The 25,945-nt window shown below is 37.3% G+C and overlaps 1 protein-coding gene across 9 annotated transcripts in view; it reads left to right on the top strand.

Moving 5' to 3' along the window:
* The first annotated feature begins 23,335 nt into the window (after window positions 1-23,335).
* The window catches only part of VRK1 (VRK serine/threonine kinase 1), a 118,012-nt gene continuing 115,402 nt past the window's right edge, over window positions 23,336-25,945 (top strand). For 6 of the 9 annotated variants that reach the window (XM_007473614.3, XM_056811302.1, XM_007473613.3 and 3 more), the window contains exon 1: window positions 23,336-23,473. The gene's annotated coding sequence lies outside the window, so the exon portion shown is untranslated. Of the gene's footprint in view, window positions 23,675-25,945 lie in introns of all 9 variants that reach the window. The other 3 variants (XM_056811301.1, XM_056811304.1, XM_007473611.3) reach the window with 3 other exon arrangements.

The raw sequence follows: 25,945 nt of genomic DNA, 5'->3' as shown, positions 1-25,945 counted from the left end.
AATTCCATGTTAGGCATCTCCTTAGTTGTTCGACCCTGGGCAAATCACTTAATCTCTGCTTATCTGAGTTTCCTCATTTATAAATGGGGATGATAATAGAACCTACTTCCCAGAGTTGTTGTGAAATAATATGTAGCACTATATACATGTTAGCAATCATCATCACATCATGGTAATGATAAAGGATCTTAAATGCTAGATTAAGGAGTTTATATGGAGTTTATATTTTATCCTAGAGGCCACAGAAAGCTGCTGAAGGTTTTAAGCAGAAGAGAACTGTGGATTGGGAGGCTTATTTCAGTAGCTGTTGAGGTAGATGGATTCAAGAGAGGAAAGGACTCAAAATAAGGAGACCCATCAAGAGGCTATTACAGTAATCCAGTTGAGAGGTGATGAGGGCCTGCCCTAGGGTGGCAGCTGTGTGAGTAGAGGGAAGAACTGTCAGGGAAGTAGAACCAATAAGATTTGGCAACTGTTTAATTCTAAACATAAGTGGCTGGCTGGATAGTGGTGCCCTACCATAGAAAAAGGATTTTGGAGGAAGGGCATATTTAATAAGGAAAATAATATCTTCTACTTTAGTTTTGTTGACTTTGAAATATGCTGGGATATCCTGGAGGATATAATCAAGAAGCAATTGATAATGAGTTACTGGAAATCTAGAGAGAAACAATGACTTGAATTTGGCAAAAGCTTTGGCAGTTATTTGTGTAGAGATGATACTTGAATCCATAGGAGTGGATGTGAGAAAGTTTAGGTGGAGAAAAGAAGAGAAACCAGAGCTTTGGAGAATGTCCTTGGAGAGGGAGGATGATCAATCAAATGAGACTGAAAAAAGAACAATGAGGTAAGTAGGAGATCAGGAGAGAACAGGGTCCTAGAAACAAAGGGGAAAGGAGGAAAGGGAAATAACCATTTTTTAAGTGCCCACCATGTGCCAGGAACTGAACTAAATGCTTTAGAAGTATTATTTCATTTAATCCTTATAACAACCCTGGGAAATAGGTGCTATTTTTATCTTCATTTTACAGTTAAGAAAAATGAGACAGACAGAGGTTATGTGACTTGCCTAAGGTCAGGCAGCAAATAAGTACTGAGATTGGATTTGAACTCAATCCTTTATGCCTCCAGGCCCTGTGCTCTATTCACTATGCCACCTAACTCCTACCAAGACAGGTGACAGCGGTCAAGAGAAGGAATGATTAACTTTATCAAAGACTTCAGAGAATTCAGAAAGATGAAAACTGAGATAAAGTATTTGGTTATAGCAATTAAGATCACATAGGTAACCTTGGAGAAAACAGGCTCATTAGAGTGATAGGATTAAAAGTCAGATTGTAGGGCTCTGAGAAATAATTTAGTGGTGAGGAAGAGGAGACAAGTATAAATGTTTCTGGGTAGGGAGTTTAGCAAGGAAAGGGAGGAAAGATATAGGATGGTGGATTGATGATATGGCTGAGTTTATTGAAGATTTTTTTAAAAGGAGATGTCAACTTGAACATGTTTGTAGGCAGTGGGAAAGCAGTCAGTAAACAGGAAGAGTTTAAAAGTAAAGAGTTAGGGAATTATTGGTGGAAGCAAATGCTTAAGGGAAATGTGAGGACATAGGGTTGATGGCAGAAGTAGAGGTTGGCCTTGACAGAGGGACAGATTCCTCTTCCTTAAATAGAGGATCCTATAAAGCAGGCAAAGATGGGAGAATATATAAAGGCAGTTTAATGTATAGAGTAGAAGTGACTCCAGAACTTGTGGCAGATGGCTCTTATTTGTTCAGTAACTGGGAGGACAGAAAGGGAATTAGAGAAGGTATTGGGGATTTGAGGAAAGAAAATAAGCATTGAACAGAGTGAGATAAGTCAACTGAGGAAGAATAAACATTTTACCACGCGGCAGTGAGGTCCATTTTGGGATTATGTAATATTAATTTGTAATTGACCCAGTCAACACAATATTGTTACTTTTTCTGGTAGTCTTCTGAAGCTAATGAGCAGAAAAGGCAAATGGCTTTGGGTGACCCAGGATTGAGGAAAGGCATGACACAGACAGTGGTAGGACAAAGGGGATAAAGATTCTGGGAGTGGAGTATAGTTGTAGTGGTCGTCTATTAGCTTGACTGTGAAGTGAAGAAAGTGAATCTAGAGCAGAAATTCTAGGACAAGAGGGGAAAACGGAAGGTTTTGAAAATGAAGAATAGATTTAGGAAGAATGAAGCCAGGGGAGAGATGAAAGGACCAGAAATTTATGAGAGAAGGGAATTTTTTATTTCAGAATCATGGAGTTGGCATAGTTATATGCCATGTGAAATCTGGGTTACAATATACCCTAAAGATGACTGAAGTAGAGTGAAGGTGTAGGTCATAGGTATTGAAGAAGTTGATAAGCTGGGGATTAATAACATTTGGGCATGTATAAATGTGTATATTTATCCCTAAATCTAAGGGAAGGAGTTAGTATGGAGGGAGACTATGAGCTTAAATTTGGGTTCCTTGGGAAAAAAGGAACAGTAGGGTACAACTACAAGACTCTGGAACAGATGATATATGTGGATGCAGTGAACCTAAAGGAGAAATTGCTGAGTAGTGGAGATAGCAGAGAGCCCTGATACAAATTTCTCCTTTGCTAAAAAGTACAAGGGAGAAAAGAGTTCCAAAGCAAAGCATCTAAAAAAGGGATGGAGTCTTTCTACTCACTCTTCTTATAGTCTATTGATGGGAAAGGTTCTTCCTGGCTCAACTCTCAGTAATATATAAAGAAGGAAATGTCTGTATGTGGTAAAAGATAGCCATGGAAAAATACCTAGCTTTGTACAACATAATTTCTTCTCCATGTTTTTAAACTTCAAATATTGCGATTCTATTTTGTGTGTATCTGAGGTTCTATTTGTCCTGGTTGGAAAATCATTTTGCTTAAATCCCTGATTCTTCTTCTTCTTCTTCTTCTTCTTCTTCTTCTTCTTCTTCTTCTTCTTCTTCTTCTTCTTCTTCTTCTTCTTCTTCTTCTTCTTCTTCTTCTTCTTCTTCTTCTTCTTCTTCTTCTTCTTCTTCTTCTTCTTCTTCTTCTTCTTCTTCTTCTTCTTCTTCTTCTTCTTCTTCTTCTTCTTCTTCTTCTTCTTCTTCTTCTTCTTCTTCTTCTTCTTCTTCTTCTTCTTCTTCTTCTTCTTCTTCTTCTTCTTCTTCTTCTTCTTCTTCTTCTTCTTCTTCTTCTTCTTCTTCTTCTTCTTCTTCTTCTTCTTCTTCTTCTTCTTCTTCTTCTTCTTCTTCTCTTCTTCTTCTTCTTCTTCTTCTTCTTCTTCTTCTTCTTCTTCTTCTTCTTCTTCTTCTTCTTCTTCTTCTTCTTCTTCTTCTTCTTCTTTCTTCTTCTTCTTCTTCTTCTTCTTCTTCTTCTTCTTCTTCTTCTTCTTCTTCTTCTTCTTCTTCTTCTTCTTCTTCTTCTTCTTCTTCTTCTTCTTCTTCTTCTTCTTCTTCTTCTTCTTCTTCTTCTTCTTCTTCTTCTTCTTCTTCTTCTTCTTCTTCTTCTTCTTCTTCTTCTTCTTCTTCTTCTTCTTCTTCTTCTTCTTCTTCTTCTTCTTCTTCTTCTTCTTCTTCTTCTTCTCCTTCTCCTTCTTCTTCTTCTCCTCCTCCTCCTCCTCCTCCTCCTCCTCCTCCTCCTCCTCCTCCTCCTCCTCCTCCTCCTCCTCCTCCTCCTCCTCCTCCTCCTCCACCTCCTCCTCCTCCTCCTCCTCCTCTTCCTCCCCCTCCTCTTCCTCCTCCTCCTTCTTTTTCACTAGAGTTGTGCTCTATTACCTTGTTATTTCTGATTATTTCCTTGATTTAAGTATTCTTTTATATTCAATTATGACATCTAACATCTGACATCCTGGATTCCCTCTTCATCTCTGAATTGTATGACGATATAGTATAAGAACAGTCCTCCATTATTCCAAGGAGTAGGATTGTAATATCCTTCTAGAGGAAGGAAAGTACCCTAAAGGGCCCAAGTTCATGTATGCCTAAACATTTACTGCCTACATGACCTCAGGCAAGTTTTAGTTTCTTCAGTCCTCAGTTCCTCAGTTCCCTCATCTGCAAAATGAAGGGTTTGGATTACATGACTTTTAGCTCTAACTCTTTTATCCTGTGATCCCTATGATTATAGATTTAGAGTTAGAAGAGACCTCAGGAGCCATCTAAATCTATGTTCCTCATACAATAAACATGGTATAGGAAGGGTCTTAAAACCATTTAGTGTAACACTCTCACTGGCTAGAGAACCCTTTTCAGTATTCAAGTCCTGGTTTTGCTATTTACTATCTATATGACCTCAGGAAAGTCTCTTAAGTATCCTGAGTCTTAATTTCCATGTCTGAAATGATGAGAGAGGAGTTCAAACCAAGGTTATCTCTGAAGTTGCTTTTAACTCTAAAATTCTATGATCAACTATACTCCTAAAGGACAAATACAACCACGGCTACCCTGATAGCACTTGAGCCTAAACCACAGGCTAGTAATTATTCTAAAACCAGATTCTAAGGTCCTGACCTCTGGTTTTGTTGTTGCTTTTTGTCTTGCAAAGGATGTGGTATGGGGTAGATAAAAATAATCATCTTATAAGGTCCATTTCATTTCATTGGTAGGTTAGTGTCAGTCAGGTAAACTTACAATAGGGACAGAGCAGAGCATGGTATCACCTCACCAAAGCCTCAGTGAAGCAGTATCTGTTTAGATGACTGAACCCCAATCTTAAAAATATCATTGGTCATGCTCCAAATAATAATAATACTTTACATTTGTAAAAGTGACTTATAAATTATAAAATTTTATAATCAATCTCTCTTTCTCCCTCTCTCTTTCCCTCTCTCTCCCTCCCTCTCTCTCTCTCTCTCTCTCTCCCTCCCTCCCTCTCTCTCTCTCTCTCTCTCTCTCTCTCTCTCTCTCTCTCTCTCTCTCTCTCTCTATATATATATATATATATATATATATATATATATATATATGTTCTAATTGGCTACAGAGAACCTAAACTCAGAAGTATAAATAGAGGGTTAACAAAGTCCAGTCTATTACTAAGTGGTAAATTAATAAAAGGTATAATAAGTTAGGTGCAGACAGGGGAAGTATATTGGGATTGGTTGAAGAATCATCAGCCATTTAGCCATATGCAGTGAGCCTAGAGATCTCTTTCCCACTCAAGCACACATACATACACACACACTCTCCACAGCAGCCCTCTCTGAGGTCCTTACCTCCCAGTCCTGGGCCTCAAGATCTCGCTAGGGCCTCCATCTGAAGTGGGGCACTTCATAAAGTGAGTCTGGACAGCCAGAAATTCAATTAATGGAACCAAATATTATTTATTGATAATACATACCTAATTGGCCAGAGCAACCTTCCTAGTGAAAGTTGCACCAGACTGAAGTTACAATGCAGTTTTTACAGGGTGCAAGATACAAAGCAAACAATGTTCATTATGAGACATAACTTTGATGGAGCAAGCAGCCTTATCGTCCTTGTATCTTATCCTAGCTGCCAGCATTAAGAGAGTTATTTTCTCATGGATTCCAACTATTCTGAGCTTATTGACCTTCACAGAAAAGCTCATTTTTGAATTCTACTTTCCCAGGGAAAAACAGACTTTTCTGGTCAATGACTTAGTTTACCTCACTTCAAAGGCTTGGATACAAAAAGCAAGTTCATTCAGAATCTAGAATTTCACTGGTGGGCAAGTAGGAGGAATAACTTCCACTAAGCTCCTGAGAAGGACTCCTCTTGGTAAGAGGGGGAAGGGGAGAGCTTCTGTTTTTGGCCAGAGGATGGCTGTGAACTTTGAAAGATTGGAATACTTGTGATTTCCCATTCTCTAAGGTACAAACATTTTTTAAACAGCAATGGCTAATGGCAGCATCTGCTTTGGGAACGGAGACACACTGAAGACAAATTAGATACCTTGTAGAAGGACAGGTTCAAGGCTCAAAAAGGGGAAGGGCTGCTTTCCAATACTTAATAGCTACTTAATGAAGACCACATGAAGGGGAGAAAAGAACTTTTAGTATCAAGAAACCATGAGCTACCTTTTTGCCACATGTATTCTCCAAGCTGAAATATGCTTTGTCCTGGATTCTGTAATTTTATGTGGGAGAACAGATGCACATTCTAAGGGGAGGTTGCATGATTGCACATCAACTGTGTGAGACAGAACTGAGTGTGCTATTCTCAGAATGAGCATTTAGCTTACAAAGGCTAGTTTGTTACTTTTTGTTGATTGAGGACTCTGGGACAAGTTTAGGAAGGAGACTGATGAAAGGGCAATGAACAACTCAGTTACTCCCCATATCTCACCTAAACTGGGTTAGAAGAACCTACAACGCAGTCACAGGTGTTTTAGATTGTAGGTGGGGGAGGTTACTGACAGAAGAATGGGACGGAGCCTTGTTTGGGAACTTGTATATATTGCCCATTTGCTACCTAGTCTGTTGGCACTTCTTAGACCATCATTGAAGTGATCTTTTTCATGAAGGGGAATAAACTGCCTCTTTTTATTCCTACCTTCTGATTCCAGGTCTTGTTTATTTGAGTGAGTGGGGCATTTGTCATTATTTTTTATCTCACACATAACTAATTACCAAGTACTTTTACTATAGTAGTAGTCTCTCGGTAACTGAGGATGACGATTGTCTTTGTGCGTTTTCATCTATGGTGTATAGATGAATGTGCACAAAGACACTTGTGTGTGAAGGAGATTTAAGTGGAAAAGTCATTGCACAGAGACAGTCCCACTCTCTTGGCGTTGGAAGCCTGGGTCCAATGGCACAAAAAGTTGTTACACCTGGAGACTTCCTCAGCTGCATTGGATGGCCGTGTTGTCCTTTGTGCTCCAACACATCCTAAGCACTCCACAGTGCTTTGCTGCGTTGCCATCTCAGCCGTTGAACCTTCTTATTGGTTTCTTCCGTCTGTTCAGCCGAAGCAGTCTTCACATGCTGAGTGAGCAATTTTTACTTTTACTATACCCTTTAATAAATATTCATTTCTAAAAAGTAATTAATTCTGACTAGCTAATTGATATTGACTGATATCATTCAATAATTTAATTCAAAAGGACTGTATACTGGTGGAAGATTATAAGCAATACAACTAAGGAAAATGGGATTTATATAGGTTAAAGTAGTAATAAGGTTTAGTCATAGATGATGAAGTTTTATAAAAAATAATTTGTATCAATATCTTCTGGTTTTGAATCACCTAAATATCATATGTTATTCCTCCAACCCCTATCGAATTAGTCTTATAAACTATAAAGAAGTTAAAAGGAAGACAAAAAGCCCAACAAAACTAATCAATATGATAAAAAATACCAATGTTACAGTGTCCTATACTCATGATACCCCATTACTTCAGAGAAGTGAGGAGAGGTTTATATCTTCTCATATTTCTTCTCTGGGGTCAAAAGTAGTCATTTTGTAATATTTGATTTTAATTATTTGATTTTTGTTCTTTACATTTATATTGTTTTAGGATAAAATGAAATAATATATATAAAGCATTTTTCAAAACTTGAAGAGTAAGTGCTTTTTATTATTATATATTATTATCTTACTCCATGTAATTTACTTTGCTAAAAGCTAATAGTTAATCATATCCACTGACCAACTGAAATGGGATGCACATAGTGGGACCATACTTCAGTGCCAGAAGTATAGACCCAATGGACACCCCTAGAATCCAAGGTAGCCACCATCCCCTGATAAAGCAGCCCTCAAGTGGGAATAAAAGTTGAGGAAAAACAGAAAGAGATTCTTGGTATATTTTATAATTTTTTCCTCTTGATTCTTAATTCTTATGACATAATGTATCCAAAGAAGGCAGGAGCAATCACTGAAGAGATGCTAAATATCTCAGTTGAATTTATAATATACTAAAGAACTTACTCCATGTGGGGAATCTTTCCATTAACCCAGCTCCAACTTACAGGCTTTGAGAGTTGTTTAATGCTCAGAGAGGTCAGATGGCATTTCCATGAACACATGGTTAATAAATGTCAAAGAGGGAATTGGAACCCAGTTCTTTCTGACTTCAAGTCTAACTCTGATATCATTGTTGCCTTACTAGGTATCATAACTGAATAGTGTTGGGTGGCAGAGTTGAACAGTGTCATATACAGAGATATTGGTCAATAACAAAAAAAAATTAAACATTTGATATCTAGTTATATAAAATAATCATTATGGATTTTATGAGGTTTATAGAAACAAGAAAATACTTCCATTTTGATATCCTGTACCTTCATTGTATTAGCAATTTTAGACCACTAGAAATGGAAGAGATATCTCCATCCATTGAATTTATCCAATACTCTACCTCTAATAGATGGTCAGAGTTGGAAAGAATCTCAGAGTTCAATCCCTTTATTGTAAAGATGAGGAAAATATGATGTAGAGGGAGTGGAGTGACTTGTATGTTATAGAATTAATTTATAGTAGAGTTGAGACTAGAATCCTGCACTATGTTTTGATGCTTTTCCTACCATATCATGTTTCCTTCCATTTACTTATCTAAGTCCCACCCTTCCTTTAAGGCCAAAATAAAGGCCCATCTCCTTCATGAAACCCCAAATCATAGAATGTCAGAGGTAGAAGGAGCCTTAAAATTGCAGAAATATAAAATACCAGAATTATAAGGAACCTTAGAAAAACAAACTCATAGGATATTACATGTAGAAAGGTCTAAAATGTTAAATTGTTAAAGGTAGTCATTTACTGTTATATCTCAAAGGGACTTTGAAGATATCTATTTCAGTGTCCTCATTTTATAGGTAAGAAAACAGTATGTCTTACTTTTATCATGTACCACCTAGCATTGCTAGATAACTCATTTTTGACCATTGAACACATATGTTTTTATGTATATGTACTTGTATAAATCTTGTCTTCCTGACAAGAATATATTATAATCTTTTTTTAAAAAACCTTATTTTTTGCCTTAGAATAGATATTGGATATGAGTTCTAAGGCTGAAGAGAATTAAGGGCTAGGCAATTGGAGTTAAGTGACTTGCCCAGGGTCACACAGCTAGGAAGTGTCTGAGTGGATTTGAACCAAGGACCTCCTATCTATAGGCTTGGATCTATATACACTAAGTCAATTAGCAACCCCTTAATTATAATCAATTCAGAGCAGGAATTCTCTATTTTAATAACTTGCATTTATACAGCATTTTAAGATTTATAAAGAGTTTTATAAATATTATCACATTTCAACCTTATAACAACCCTGGGAGGTAGATGGCATTATTATCTCACTTAACAGATTTGAAGAAACAGGACTAGGTAGAGACAAAGTAACTAGCCCAGGGTCATACAGCTAGCAAGTTTATGAGCCAGGATGTGAACTTAAGTCACCTTGACTTCATGTCCAGTGCTCTAGCTACTAGCTAATATTGCCCTTTGTGTCGAGATTAGCTATGGGCTGTGATATCATCTCAGGTAAGGGATTATGGTACTCCGAAGAAAGGAAACACCTCTTCCCTACCTTGACAATATTCAGCAACTAGTCTCTCAAATTCACTTCTGCAAAAAAAAAAAAAAAACCCTGTTTTCCTCAAAACCCTTTTGATTCTCATAATAATACTTATATATAGTGTCTTTTGTCCCAGCATCTCCAAGCATCAAAACATGACAAGAGTTGTATGGCTGCAAAAATAAAAGCAAAGTCTATCGCCTTTGTCTTTGAAATGGCTTTTCATTCCCAGTTCAAAACTTGACAGCAGAAAATGCACATGTGTGTGAATTTGACCTGAGTCTCTGACTACACAGCTGCAAAGTGGTAACATTTGCTAACATTTTGTTTTTTTTCAGATGACCAGTTCGATATGAGAAATATTTACATTTGACCTAATAAAGTGGATGTTGGGAGAGAATGAGAGAACCAGTCATACTCCTTCAAAGACATTGGTATTCATTTTTTTTTTAAACCCTTACTTTCTGTCTTGGAATTCCAAGGCAGAAGAATGGTAAGGGCTAGGCAATGGGGGTTAAGTGACTTGCCCAGGATCACACAGTTAAGAAGTGTCTGAGGCTAGATTTGAACCTAGGACCCCTTGTCTCTAGATCTGGCTCTCAATCCACTGAGTTACCTAGCTGCTCCTGGTATTTGTTTTTGAGAGGCAAAAGGCAAGGCAGCAAAAAAAAAAAAAGAATTTAATCTGATTCCTCCAATATTCTATTTCCTGGAAGTGTAGGACTGATCTCATGAATATATGACATAGAAGACAACCTATATGATATGAATTTTGGAACTTGGGAAAGTCCTGTGGTCCAAAAACCTGTTCTCCATCAATTATCTGACTAAAGACTGAAATTCTCTTAGAAGAACTTCATTTATTTGTCTTAAGACTTTGCCAGAAAAATCAGAATACCTTTGGGTAAGGTAGGGCAGTATATATATGTTTTACTCATTTTGAAAACTTCCACAGTCATTTATAAACTACCTCTTCCACAGTTTCCCCAAAAGATATTGGAAGACTAAGAATTACTTCTTTCACTCCTTTGGGTCACTCTGTGGCTTTTACTTTTTGGTAATTGTCCCCTCATGAGCACCCAGTTCAACATTCTATTACTGGTACTGAATGAGAAGTATTATATGGGGTCACTTAGTATTAAGAAAAAAATAGTGAAAAAAATAATATATATTAAGACAATACAGAACTTTATAGATTATTTGCTCTAATTCTCTTATTTTACAGTTAGGAAAATGGAGGCATAGAACATTTAAGTGAAGTGAATTATCCAATGTTACAAAAGTAGCAAATGTCAAAGCCAGGATTTGAACCTAAGGCTTTGGGGCAGGTAGGTGTTGTAGTACATAGAATATTGGACTTGGGTTCGGGAAAGTGAATTCAAATCTGGCCTCAGATACTTATTAGCTGGGTGACCCTGGTCACTTTGCCTTAGTTTTCTCATTTGTAAAGTGAGCTGGAGAAGAAAATGGCAAATCACTCTAGTATTTTTACTAAGACTAAGAAAATATCAAAAGGAATCATGAAGATTTGAACATGACTGAAGTGTCTGAACCACAATGACAACAACCTCTGACTCTACATCAGTGTTCTTGCCACAGTGGAATTAAGTGAGGAGAAAGGGGTTCGTTTTGCTGCTCTTAACTCAACTGAAACAATTATCTGTATTTGCCATCTCTGGTGGAGATTGATCTTCTGTTATGGAAAGCACAAAGGAAGAGGTCAAACAATATGCTATGAGAAATTTGAGGAGGTAAAGATCAGTTTGAATTGGAATGAAGGCCTGGCTTTCGAGCTGCCCTAGCCGTCCCTGAGACATATTTTTGGACATGACCAATGCAGGAATTTTTTTTCCTTGACTCTGCATATGTGTTACTAAGGTTTTCTTTCTTTTTCTTTTTCTTTTTTAACTGAGCAGAGTGGTAGGAACTAGAGAAAGCAAATGCTTGTTAATTGAAAAGCATTAGTGAAAACATTTAGGTTCATATATGTATGTTAATATATGTATGTGTGTGCATGTACATGCATGTATGGGTACATCTTCAGAATATACCTCTGAGTAAAATCCTGGGAAGATGGCCAAATCAGAGGTAGACAAGGACACAGATATACCTCTACTACCTCTAAATGGATCAAAACTATCTCTAAAAGGAAAAAAATTGAAATAATTTAACATAAAGTAATTTTAAAAATAATTTGTTGCTGACTTAATTTTTTAAAGTCTTTTGTTTTTCTATCACTTATAGGTGTGTTGGCAAAGGCATGGCACCTGTTCTGGAGGGGGGCTGTTCTGTTTTTCATACAACTTGCCCCTTTGCCCAGCAGCCCAATGAGAACACTTCCTCCCTCTGCTATCTGGGGTAATGCAGGGGGCTCACAGGCAGCTTGAAGGTGCAGTTTGGGCATGCAAGTTCTAGAAAGTTTGCCAAAGCTGATTTATGGTTTATGTTCCTCCCCTTCCTTAAGTAACAGCACCATTCCTTATAACAAAGAATTTTTTAAAAAGAAAAAAAATTCAGCAAAGCTAGCCAATATAGCCAAGTCCAATATTAAACTACAAGATATTTCTTACAAAAAAATAAACCATCATACTAGCACCCTATTCCTTGGGCTTCTATTCCTAGTTACCCATCTTCCATTCCTGTTTGAGAAGTGGCTGCAATTTGAGGCATCTGGTTTTATAGTTCATTCCCTCTCAAGGTTTCCCTGAGAAACCAGCTCATTGGATAGATTGAAGCCCCAGACTGAAGTTTTTAGAACATGGGTTCTTGAAACCTTTGTTTTTTGGTTTGTTTGTTTGTTTGTTTTTGTATTCTGATCCCTTTGATAGTCTAGTGAAGTCTTTGTATTTCTTAGAATAATGTTTTTAAATGCACAAAGTTAAACACAGGATTACAAAGAGAATAAATTATGTAGGAAAAAAGTCATAAATTTTTCCCATTCAAGTTTACAGACTCTAAAATCTATCCTGTAGAGGGGAAGGGATCCCCATGGACTCCCTCTATTTTAGAGGGAAAAAATAGTAGGGATCTGGATAGGAGTAAAGAACCTTGGGCAAGAAGACTATGTATAGAGGAGAGAAACCTAAAAGTATAGAAGCTGGTTACAACTATTTGATATTGTATGAAAGGAAAAGGGCAGCTAGCAGAAAAAGGGCAAAGAGAAACTTAAATTTTAAGGGTATTCAAACTTTCCTCTCAGTAGTGTCCTGGAATATCCTCACACCTTCCACCCTACTGCAGTCAGTGTAGAGACTGAAGAAAGTCAGTTACAGAGATGATGATGGTGCCCAGAAAAGTAGGGTTGGAAAGAATTAAAAATAGGTTTAATTATAGTGACTTCTTGCAGTTTCCCAATGGTTTACCCTGCCTGACCTCATGAAGGCTATAGATCTCATTATATATCTGTATGCTGAAAGAACAGGAAATAGGTCCATATTTAGGCTAGGATTCCAAAAAGCCCCCTTTGAATTTTATAATATTCAACCAACTACTAGACCATGTATACCCAAAGAGATTGATTTTTTTTTAAAAGTGCTAATGTTTGATACAACCATTATGAATTAATGCAGTTTCCCACAGTATTTAAAAGTAAGTAAAAAACATTTCAGAACTTGCACAGAGCAGCATAAACCTGGCCCAAAGCCAGCTTTTACTACCACTGATCACAGGAAAAGAGAGAAAGAGGCAGGGCTACCCAAAATTTATATTCTCTCTACATTAACACATAATGTGAGAAGGAACATGGGGTGCTGGAAAGAGTAGTTCTAGGGTTCAAATTTTAATCACACAGGGACAAATTGTGCTCATCTGTTTCTTCTGCAGAGGGAAGTTTTCACATGCCTGGAGTAGACATCTCCCTAACTTAAGGATGGATTTGAAGGCTGTCATTACCTTCAACATGGTTTAATATGGCTGCCAAGAAAGTTTACTGTGGTATGACCACTGGGTCTGCCAGAGCTTCTTAGAACCACAAGGGAGAAGCGAGTGTCAGGTGGACACCAAAGGAGGAAAGCAGCCCTGAAAAAGGCGTGGCACGCCCTCTCACTAGAGGTACTAGACCTTCTTGACAACCCCATACACTCCAGGATCACACAACTGGAGAATGTTTAAAGTAATATTCAAACTCATATTTTCCTGATTCTAAATCTAGTTACTATATCTCCTAGTTGTCCAATCACAGCTTATATTACAAACACACACACATATACACAGTCAAAAATCTATACTTAACAAGAAAACTATATGTTGACTACAGTGCAAAAAGAATTTGCTAAAAATTCCCAGGAATGTGAAAAGTGATTTAATGCTTATTTTGTAATTATTGAATAAGCTGCCCCAAAATGCCATAACATTTATACTGCTATTTATTGACAATCACAAAGCCTTCAGCTCAGTTTTATTTACTTATGACTCATTCATAAATATAAATATAAAAAGACCCAAATATAGTGAGATCACTGAAGCATTTTATATATGCTGTTATTTATTTGAAATACATCATCAACTAGATATCAAGAACAAGTGATTTAAAATGTGTCATTTTTCAGGAGATAGTTAAGCCCATTATCATTCTGCTTATTCTTAAATCTATTCTCATCTCTCCTAAACAGAATTAAGTATGTCTTTGAAATTAAGGAGGAAGTAGAAACAAAGCACGTTATTATTCCTTTGATGTTTATGGATTATATCAAACTATATGGCTCCACTGAAAAATAGATGTTAAACAGCTCTTCCATCTTTTAGAATCTTTAATGTTATAATGTCATTTGGACATTTTTAACAAGACATCAAGGAAAATTAGAAGTGGAAAGCTTCAAGTCTGAATTTGAATCCAAAGGTCATATTGAATCAATGGACGAAGGCAGCATCAACAAGTATTTTAATCTTTTTTTTTTCGTATATACTTTATTTTTTTAAATATATTTTATTTGATCATTTCCAAGCATTATTCATTAAATTCATAGATCATTTTCTTTTCCTCCCCCCACCCCCCATAGCCAACGCATAAATCCACTGGGTATTACATGTTTTCTTGATTTGAACCCATTGCTATGTTGATAATATTTGCATTAGAGTGTTCATTTAGAGTCTCTCCTCTATCATGTCCCCTCAACCGCTGTATTCAGGCAGTTGCTTTTCCTCGGTGTTTCTACTCCCACAGTTTATCCTCTGCTTATGAATGGCGTTTTTTTCTCCTAGATCCCTGCAAATTGTTCAGGGACATTACACCGCCACTAATGGAGAAGTCCATTACGTTCAATTATGCCACAGTGTATTAGTCTCTGTGTACAATGTTCTCCTGGTTCTGCTCCTCTTGCTCTGCATCACTTCCTGGAGGTTGTTCCAGTCTCCATGGAACTCCTCCACTTTATTATTCCTTTTAGCACAATAGTATTCCATCCCCAACATATACCACAATTTGCTCAGCCATTCCCCAATTGATGGGCATCCCCTCGTTTTCCAGTTTTTGGCCACCACAAAGAGCGCAGCTATGAATATTTTTGTACAAGTCTTTTTGTCCATTATCTCTTTGGGATACAGACCCAGCAGTGCTATGGCTGGATCAAAGGATAGATATTCTTTTGTCGCCCTTTGGGCATAGTTCCAAATTGCCCTCCAGTATGGTTGGATCAGTTCACAACTCCACCAGCAATGAATTAATGTCCCTACTTAGCCACATCCCCTCCAGCATTCATTACTTTCCTTTGCTATCATGTTAACCAATCTGCTTGGTGTGAGGTGATACCTCAGAGTTGTTTTGATTTGCATCTCTCTGATTATAAGAGATTTAGAACACTTCTTCATGTGCTTATTAATAGTTTTGATTTCTTTATCTGAAAACTGCCTATCCATGTCCCTTGTCCATTTATCAATTGGAGAATGGCTTGATTTTTTGTACAATTGATTTAGCTCTTTATAAATTTGAGTAATTAAACCTTTGTCAGAGGTTTCTATGAAGATTTTTTCCCAGTTTGTTGTTTCCCTTCTGATTTTAGTTACGTTGGTTTTGTTTGTGCAAAAGCTTAACTAGACAAGATACAATGAGTATAAAAATAATGAGATTTAATGCAATCATGAAATTACCGATGAATGAAAATAACATATATAAAGCAATGAACATCTTTGCAATAACTGGGTTTTTAAAAAATTATATGTGCATTGGATTAATTGAATGTGGTTTAGATGATTCTAATTTTTTCAATAACATCTAAAACATCATAGTCTGGGGCAAATTAGATGTAAGTCTTCTCTCCACAGGCTGGATTAATGTATTAACCTTGGTCATATTGATATTATTTAGCCTTTTGATAATCTGCTTGATTTTATGTGTGTTGGTTTTGACACCTACAATGAATACCATGGTGTCATCAACTTCAATCTTCATAGAAGACTAATTGGTCAAGAGAAACTTGATGAAGATATTAGTATACTTTTTGGAGGATATTTGGCCTGTCCTTGAAACCCAAGTGTGTTGGATCACTTCAAGGGATGTTTAGATCGTCTCTTTTGTGTGTGTGTCTATGTCTGTAGATGGATATGCCTTTATCCCTTCAAATGATTGATCTTCTTGGCTTTCAAGGTCTTTGACCTGACTTCTGTCTTGAAGGGAACAATTACTTCCTTCTTTGTCTTTGGTGCCATCTTGAGGGATGTTAATATCAGACTTAACATACATTTTAAAACTGTAAATTTATCCATACAAGATTTGAATAGTATTCTGAAAAGAACTCCTAGAATATTAACACAAGATTCATAATCTAAAGGGAACTATAGAATGAATAACATTTTATTGTCAAAAAAGGAGGAAAATAATTACTAAATGTACTTAGACCACATGATAAGTAGGTAAAAATGATAAACTCACAGATATATTTTTGGAACAAGCATATATAACTTCATTGAGTAAAAGATGCTAACATATAGAGATACCCTTGAATTTGCCAAATGTAACCAAAATTGATTTACCTCTAAATGGAACTTGTGAAGTGGTTTAAGATCCTGGAATGGAATCAAAAGTCTCTTTCCAGGAGGTAATCACACAAACCTAGACCATAACATACTGGCAAAGAAGTATCGAACAAATTGCTGAGTCATTCAAATTTGTTTGTAAAACTTGAGGAATTTGTAATGGCAATTCAGAATTTTTTTCATTTTTTTTTTGCAATTTACTATTTTTTTTGCCCTCAGAAATTACAGAAGAGTTATCCTTAGAGAACCCAAACTTGATGATTACAAGAATACCCAATAAAACGGTAGAATATGTGCAGATTTAAAAAATTGAGCACCAAAAGAATACCAAGCAAAATGTGATCTCATGGCTAGAATCTTATGTCCAAAGCTTTCTATCTTTTGTGGATCCCTATGCTACAAATACAGATCTCAACCAAGAATTTGTACTAAAGTCAGACTACCAGTACACACTGAATTATTTCCTACAATTTTTCAGACATAAAACTGATCCATGAAAATTTAAGATGTTCCAATACAAAATACGCATAATCTATAAGCTAAGTAGAACGTAAACAATCATTACTCTGGACTATGAGAGTAATTGCAACTTTTTATTTGGAAGCTGACTTGTTGGACTGAAGCATAATGATGCTAAAAAAGAAAATCACAATTGAACTAGCTTCCTGTCTCTGACAGCTATGTGACTATAGGTGGGTCTTCTATGTTTTTGTACTAGTGGAGGATCAGGAACCAAAGCTTGACAGGTCTAAGAGAGGAAGGGAACAGATAAATAGAAACACCACTTACTCTCCCAGGCAGAGCTGTACAAGGGAAGGTGAGGTTGCATCAATGTCCAGAGCTGAAAGGTAAAGAGGAAATCCCCTTCAAACTCTAGTTTCTGTTCTCTTCCCTGGATGGATATTATCTTGATCCCCTTAGTTCAATTTGAAGAATGAGATGTTCAGTTTTTCTAAATTGGTAAGATCTATTTATTGTTTGGAGATTCAGGATTGGTAGGTTTAGGGAAGAGGGAAAAATAGGAAGTTCCTATTTCTATTTCAACCTAACTCTCTTCAGGGGTTGAGGGCTCAGGTCTAGGGACCTGCGTCCCTGAGGATGTTGTGGAGTCAGGCTGATGTAATTTCTTAATATAGAGATACAGCTATTAAAAAAATATCAACAGAAAATCTTCTGGGTGGATAGTCTTTTGTCTTCCCCAAAAGGAAAAGGTCTCTATCCACCACGATTGAGGAAAGATGGCTCATCTGAGTTCTTAAGATTGATGAGGGATCACAGCAGGATAAATCCAGTGAGATGATCTTCTCCCTTTCAGTTCAAGAGGGAAAAGAACTCCTTTTCATCTGTCCATCTGCTTTTCTTGACTAGAGGTTCTAGTCCCATCCCCCATTGTCAGCCAAAGTTTCATTTCCTTCCTGCATGAGGTTTCCTTGTAAATCAAGTCCTTGCAGTGCAGTCTGTACCTCTCTCATCCACACTTTCTAGCTATCAGTTTCCTTGCCTGCAAAAATAAAGGATTGGAAAAAATGACTTGTAAGGTTTCTTCTCATTCTAGAGCTACAATTCTATGATCCTATGTATTTGTATAAGCATTTTACAAGTTCTGAGCCTATGGAAATATCAGCTGTTATTATTACCATCATCTTGTTCTGATATTTTCCAAAAAGACTCAGATAAAAATAATCCTAAAACAAAGTATGGGAGAAAAATAGTATTTTGTCAGTTTCCAAAGGAAAAGATTGCATTTATTTTTACAGCACAGAGTAATTGCTGTGGGATGGGCCAGCCTCCCACAGGGGATGGGATCTTGGAGGTGGGACAGTGTTGGTGGAATGATGGATGGGACATAGCTTTCACATTCAACCTGCAGCACAGGTTTCATAGGATAAACTGCTCTGCCTTGGCTGAGGCTTTGCTTTATTTTATACCCTCATGATCACACATCTACTTGGCATACAGTTTCATTCTCAACATGCATGTTTCCATAAAACTTAACAGACAGGAAGCCTAGGGAGATAGTAAACAAAACATTGTTGCTAAGTGCAGGGTGTAAAAATGGAGATTTTGAACCCTAGACTTCAATCCCCAGAAGGCCTTGGTATTTCCCAGAATTCCTTATAATCTCTCCTGAGTCTCCACATTGGTGAGATCACAATTGGTATTTAACTGGAAGTAATGCCTCCCATGTTCTCTTCTCTTCTCTTCCTTCCTTTGCAATGATGTAGCAAGTATAGTGATAAGCTAAGCTCGGGGATTTTGAATGGGCTAATCAGTCATGGGCACATGGTTTTTATTTTGTATCTTTATTCCTTGACTTTTAATTATCCTTAATAAACCTCATAAAATATAATTTTATTATTAGAGATATAATTTTAAATTTAACAGTGGTCAGAGGGTAGAATCAAAATGATCCAGATATAGGTTTGGGAATTCAGAGCACAAATTTGCCAGAAGTTTTTATGCCTAGAAAAAGGGTCTTATCTAAGTGGATATATAAGAATCCTTAGGTTTAATTTTGTAAGTGGGATCTCCTGGTAATATCCTGGGGGGACAGAGTGGGACATCTGTATTAACCCTGCAAGCATGTTGCTCTCATCTATTTTTCCTGGGGCTAAGTAAGAATAATAATCATATCAATTCCAATAATAAGGGGTTGTTAGTAAAGAAAGTCAATGGGGGGGGGGGGTTCAGTGGATGTTTCCATCCTTCCTACGGGCTGCTTTACAGTCCCCAGTTTCCATGTGTGACCATGTCAAACAGCATGGCTTTGATGGCTCCCAGCAAGTAATGACATCGTATAGCTCTTAATTCCCAGGAAATCAAAATGCCACATAGTTATTATCTCACTGATCTTCCCAGCATCCTTTATGAGTCACTGAGGTGGGTAGGAAGAGATTATTATTCTCATCTTACAGATCGAAAGACTGAAGTCAGGAGGTAACAGGGAGTCATGGGCAGGACCAGTATTGCTCTTACAAATCTGTGTACTTATTGACTTGATTATGTTGCTCTTCTACTTACTTGTTATGTATAATAATGTATTCCTCCACTACTGTCCTTCACTGATACCATAGGTGGAATCACAAAGGTCATCTTTAGTTTAAGTACACTTTTTGTGGAGTATAAGTTCTTGCCTGTCCTCCCCAGCTAGAAATATTTCATTAGGTGCTACTCAGCCCATCTGTACCAGATAGGTTCATCACCATCAGACAATAAATGTTTTCCACTCAAGAAGACAAACCTATTCTGTCATAAAAGGGTTGCAATGTACACTGTTGGAGGGAGAATACAATGATGATTGCAGCACTGAAATAGTGGTACAATGAAAAGAGTTCTGAATTTCAAGTCAGAAAATCAGAGTTCAGATTTTTCTTGGCCATTTACTATCTGTGTGATCTTGGGCAAGTCCTTGACCTCTCTGTGTCTCAGAGTCCTCATCCATGAACTGGGCAGTTGGATGAGATGACCTCTATGGACTTGTCCTGTTCTAAAGCTATTATCTTGTGAAATGTGACATTCAACTTAAGCTCATTTTTATTCTGACTCTACTCAGTTCTACTGATATACTCAATGCCAACCTGGCTTATGCACCAACAGTCTTTTTTCCTTTTCTTTTCTTTTTTAAATGATATTTTTATTGGTATCTTTTCCCTCCTTACTGTCTTTTCTAAGCATTTGATGTGGAATTTGTGGCAGTATTTTTTAAAAGTCTCTATCTTCCTACTAAGTCACTACTGAAGCCAGAAAACCTATAACCTTTCACTGGGTCTTACCAGTGGCAAATCCATCTTGACCATGCCTTTGCTTGGCCCTGGTAAATTAGGGCCACTCACTGCAGCATCTGGAAAGAAGGTTCCTTCAGTGAGAATAGTTTTAACATAACATGGATACTCAATCAGTTTCTCTTGCTCATTTCAATTCCTTCATTTGGCCCCTCTAATGAGTGTTTATGTAGTTATTCAAGTGTAGCACATGCTCTGTGGAGCTTATCCAAATTTTTATGGTCCCTGGATGAGTCATGTCTCTGGAGCTTAGCTAGTAGGCCACCCCAAGGAACTAGAGGCACTTATGAAGGGTTAGAGGTATCTTATTGGATGTTATATAACTGAAATCCTTACTAGTATGCTTCTTGCCATGATTATCAGTTGGGAATCAGTCAGATAGACTTAAGTATCCTTAGGAAAAGGGTACAATAGAAACATTTGATAAAAAAAATAACATTTCACCCAAAGTTTATAATACTCTATTCAAGCATATGTGCTTTAGCCTAATGGACTCATCTGAGCATAGTCCAGGAGAAAATGGAGTTGAATTTCAAGATTAAATGTGGCAAAGGATGACTCTTTGTTTCTCCTTGTTGCAAGTCCTTTTCTCCCCTTTGTGGGATTCTCAAAATATCCCCTTGACATGGTAAGCTTCTAGTAGAGCTGCGAATTTGTGGCTAGTCTGTTCCTGGCTCTTTATGCAGAAACTATTATTCTAAGGGATGATGCTAGGATGCCCATGAAAAGGCCTAATGGACCCCTGAATTTAGTGGCCAAGACTGGGGTAAGGGCAGTGGGTAGAAGGGGAAAGTTGATGAAGGTCAAAACTAAAGTCCTCTCTTCTCTTAAACAACTTCTCTGAAAGTTTAGCTGGAACACTCCTTTTTCTCCATCAAATGCAAATCCCTTGAATCTATTCAGTTTTTGACTTTATAAACATAAACTTTATAGATTCTACTTTTCCTTATATTACTAAATTGGAGGATTCAATTAAGACATTTTCACACTTGCTTTTGATTGATTTGATCAAATTTAAATAAAGGTATTTGAAAATAGGATTTCATCAGTTACTTTAAGTGGAGATAGTATCAAATGATTGATTAATCAGTCAACACCATCACCCTTACACAAGCACCTACCCTTCCCAGGGAGGGGAAGAACAAATCTAATCATATGTCCAAAGGATCTGTAAAAGTTTATTTTTAATAGTTGATATACTTTGAATATTCTAACCTCCAAATCTACACATGGTTTACGGTAATGATATGGCAGTTGGTTAGATTGTGGTCAGGGTGGCAACTCTAAACTTGTCTTCTCAGTTTTCTCTCTTGGCTTAAGAAAAAGTTCCATCTCTTCTGATTCATGTTAAGATATGACCTCTTTTTGAGAGATTTCTAGGATGATTATTGGTGGGGCAATATCTGTTTTCAAATCTTCCAGTGCAGTAATTGGTTGAGGATGATGGAGTTTGGGGTTTCCCTGATTTATCCAAAGTTAGTTGATGAGAGGCATGTAGAAGGTATCTCTGATTCTGAGTGCTATGGGATCCTGTGGACCCTGATGGACAGTTTGTGAGTTTATTATTGGGTAAATAGGGAGAGATCTTTTCAGCTAACTTAGGATGTGAAAGGCAAAAGCAAGGAGCACTTAATATGTCAACTATCTGGAAAGTACCAGTGCAATGACTCAAAGTTTTCAAAAAGAAGTATATGGATGGCCAGTTAAGTAGCATAGCAGATAGAGTGCTAGGCCTAGAGTCAGGAGGATCTGGGTTCTGGCCTCAAATACTTCCTTTGCCCAGCCCTTATGACTCTTTTGCCTTGGAACCAATACACAGTATTGATTCTAAGATGGAAGGTAAGGGTTGAAAAAAATAGAAGCACATTGCTTTTCTTCTCCCCTTGGGATTTTATATGTGGAATGCCAATTTAGATTCTATAGGTAAGAGGAATAAATTTCAAAGAATAAGACCCTAACAAGAGGAATGAAGTTATTTGTTAATATGATATACAAATGTGCACAAACATACATATATATTTTATAACAAGTAATATTGATTAATTTACATTATTTGTAATGAGGAATATATTATTTAAAAATTCAAGAAACAAACCATAATGAAGAATGAACATTTTAAAAAAATTGGAAGCAAATCATATCTTTTTAGACATAATAAACAAGGGTCAAAGAAACTCTAGAGACCAAATAAAATGAAAACCAATCAATCAATAAACATTTTTAAGCACCTACTAGGTACAAGGCACATTGCTAAACATTGGGAATACAAAGCCAGAAAGGAAAGCTATCCTTCAAAAAAGCTGAAAAGGAGAGTAAGAAAGGTCTTCAATATGTGAAGAAAGTAGGTGGGAGAAAGGGAGCAAGACCTAAGTTATTACAGTAATTGCAAATGCCATAAGCAAAGGCTTCAAGATGGGTAAGACAGGAAGAAAATGGGAAAAAAGTAGTCCAGTTTGGCTGGCACATCGGTGACAGTACGATATAAGTTTCCCATAACATATTTATCTTTAACAGGGCAGCAAAGAAGGCACTTAATATGAATCGAATTGAATATGTTGAACTAAGATCTTCCAGCTCTAAGGAAATCATTTAGAACTTAGAGCCGGAAGGACTTTAGGGACCATTTAGTCCAATCACTTCATTTTACAGGAATTTGAGGAAACTGGGACCCAGAGAAGTTAAACATCACTCAACAAATAAGTAGAGCAGTTGAACTCCAGGACTCCAAATACTGAAATAGCAGAATATCAGATAGACTTCACTGTCTGAACAAAAATTCACGCTCTTTCGTGTTTCTGGACCCAAATTTATTAATTGTTTCATGTATGTTGTCGCTTGAAGACTAAAGAAAAAAATGAACAAAAATTTTTCATTGTATTTTACAGATTTACTATAAACTGTCAAGAACTACTGTTAATAAACCAATCTGGTGCTTTCCAGTCTAGGTTAAACTACATTTCCCAGGAGTCTAAGTCCCAGCATGCATCTGGTGGTGGGACTCGGAAGGGGGTTATGGAAGTTCGAGGACTACAGCTTCCAGAATGCCCCGGGGGAAAGGAAAAGAAAGGGGTGGGGACAGGGCCCATTTCTGTCAAGTCGGCCACCCCATAACCAATGGGAGCCGAGGATACTGCGTAGTAAGGCTGAGGCGGGAGATACCCGGGGAATCCGTAGTCGGAGAAAGCGGCGGGAAGTTCAGTCTGTGAAGGAGCCTCCTGCGTTGCGGTTTCAGGTGGGGAAAGTAGCCGGGCACTGGGGTCGAGGGGAACCAGAGAACTAGGAGGGGGTCGTTTCGGCAGGCTCGGCGACCAAGTCTCTGACGAGCGGGGACCTGGAGAGAGAGTTATACGCTGTTTCCGTCCTAGGCCAGCCCGGAGCCTTCTGTGCCCTGGTTTATTGGCGTCTTTTTCTGGTGCCAGCGGAAGGCCGGACGGTACGCGAAGTCTTCCCTCCTAACTCCCCGAAGCAGCCTAAATGCGAAGGGTGGTGGCCATACCCCCAGCCTTCTGGTCTTATTTGGGTCGCTCGCCCTGGTAGCGTCCTAAGCTTTAGGATTGGATGGCAGAGATTCATATGGTCCCCGGTTGAGTAAAGGTGATCTAGTGCGGACAGAAAGCTGGGCTTGGCATTTGGAACCCGAATTCCCACTCGTCGTGTGACACTGTCTGTACGACCCTGGGCGTGCCACTTAACCTCTCAGAGCTTCTGGCGACTTCCTCGGATTTAGCTACTTAGTCATAGATAGCTTTAGATTTTCGTTGCTGGAGGGAGTTTCCCACACCAGGAGTTCAGAGATGCTTGTTCCACTTAGACAAAATGGGGTCTCAGGTATTTTCAATAGCTACCTCACAAAGGTGGTTGAGTGGAAAGCACTTTGTACAACATAAAGCAGTCTATAAATGTAAGTTATTATTACTATTGTAAGTAGTAATTAGTTAATATTACTAAGTAGTAATTCTACCTGTATTGCTACTTAGTAATCTTATTTAGTAGTAAATACTTTGAGCAATACTATTAGTAAATAGTACTTAGAAATAATAGTAATATGGGTCAAGTTTATAGAGTGGTTATGAAAGGATGATTGGAAAATTCTGTAGATATTAGTCTTTTCCCTCCCCTTTAAAAAAATCCCTACTTTCCATTTAGAGTCAATACTAAATATTAGTTCCGAGGCAGAAGAGCAGTAAGGGGTAGCCAAATGATTTTAAGTGACTTCTCTGGGGTCATAGCCAGGAAGTGTTTGTGATCAGTTTTGAATCCAGGACCTCCTGTCACCAAGCCTGGATGGCTATCCAGAGAGCCAACTAACTTCCTCTTGTCATTTACTTTTAATCAAATCCAACAGACATTTATTAAACATTTACTCTGTGTAAGTTTGCATGCTAGGAGCTGGAGATATAAAGAAAATAAACAACAGTTGTTGCTTTTAAGGATCCTAGATTCAAATGGGAGGGTAGAGCATACATAAGTATATGCATGATGATTTGGGAAGCAATACTAATATTAATATTATCTTTATTGATAATATTGATGAAAATGCTCTTCAAATAGAGAATAATGTCCTCATTTTGCAAAGGAAAATATCAATCCACTAAGGGAAGGTGTTTATAGAGATAGCATAAATTATTTTAAAGTAATTTTCAGATTTATTCGGTTTAATTTTGATTGCTCTCAACCTAGAGCAGGTAGGTAGTGCTACCAACATTAACTTTTTATTCCTACCTTTAGGACCGATAGCATCCATCTGCTCCAGAAGATTTTTCTTTAAAAATTTTTCAGTCAAACTTACTAAAATGATATTTAATAGAGCTACATTTGGGTTAAAAATAAAAAAGAACCTGACTGTTTAATTACAAGGTGTTTGAGGCATGGCAAGATAGCCAATAAAAATATTGTGGGGTTTTAGTATTCTACAAAATAAAAGTCAATAGTATTAAATGGCAGCCAAAATAAATGCCAGCAGCAAAAGCTAAGGTGATTTTCAGCTCTCTTAAAGAGGACAGTTGTTGGGAACAAGGACATGATTGTCCTGTATTCTGTCCTGTTGCATTCCTGTCAAGATGATTTTAAAAAATTTCTTCTTCAGAATGCACAGTATGGCTCCATCCTTATTTTCCTCACTTTTTCATAGAGCTGGTTTGAAGGGTAGCTTTGAAGGAATGAATAGAAAATCCTGAAGATATTAGTCATTCATTTGTAAGCAAATCTAGCAAGCGTTTATGAAGCATCTACTCTAAGTTTATGTGGTAAGAGCTGGAGATATAAAGAAAATGAATAATTGTTCTTACCCTTAAGAAAGAATATAAGATTCAAATTGGAGAATAAAACACAAGCATTTGATAATTTGAGAAGAAAGGAGAGGGCATTACTGACTAAAAGATGAATCTATCTATCAAGCATTTATGGAGTGTCTATTCTCTCTGTTTGGCCCCAGAGATACAGAAAATAACATAAATATGAGAGAAACTTCTTAAAGGAGGTGTCACATAGACTTTGTCCCTGAAAGTAAGTACAAGGTTCCAAGTGGAGATGCATTTTTCAGGCATGAGAGAAATAGCCTGTAAAAAGGCACAGAGGTGGGAGATGGAGAACTAAATTCAAAGAATAGCAAGTAGGCCACAATGACTAGAAAGCAGTTCCTATAAAAAGGGAGTATGTAATGTGAAATAATCTTGGAAACATAGACCAGATTGGGACAGAATTT

This window comes from Monodelphis domestica, chromosome 1 (assembly GCF_027887165.1).
Source record: "Monodelphis domestica isolate mMonDom1 chromosome 1, mMonDom1.pri, whole genome shotgun sequence".
Lineage (NCBI taxonomy): Eukaryota > Metazoa > Chordata > Mammalia > Didelphimorphia > Didelphidae > Monodelphis > Monodelphis domestica.
The sequence above is the reverse complement of the archived record's forward strand: the minus strand, read 5'-3'. Positions and strand labels throughout refer to the sequence as shown.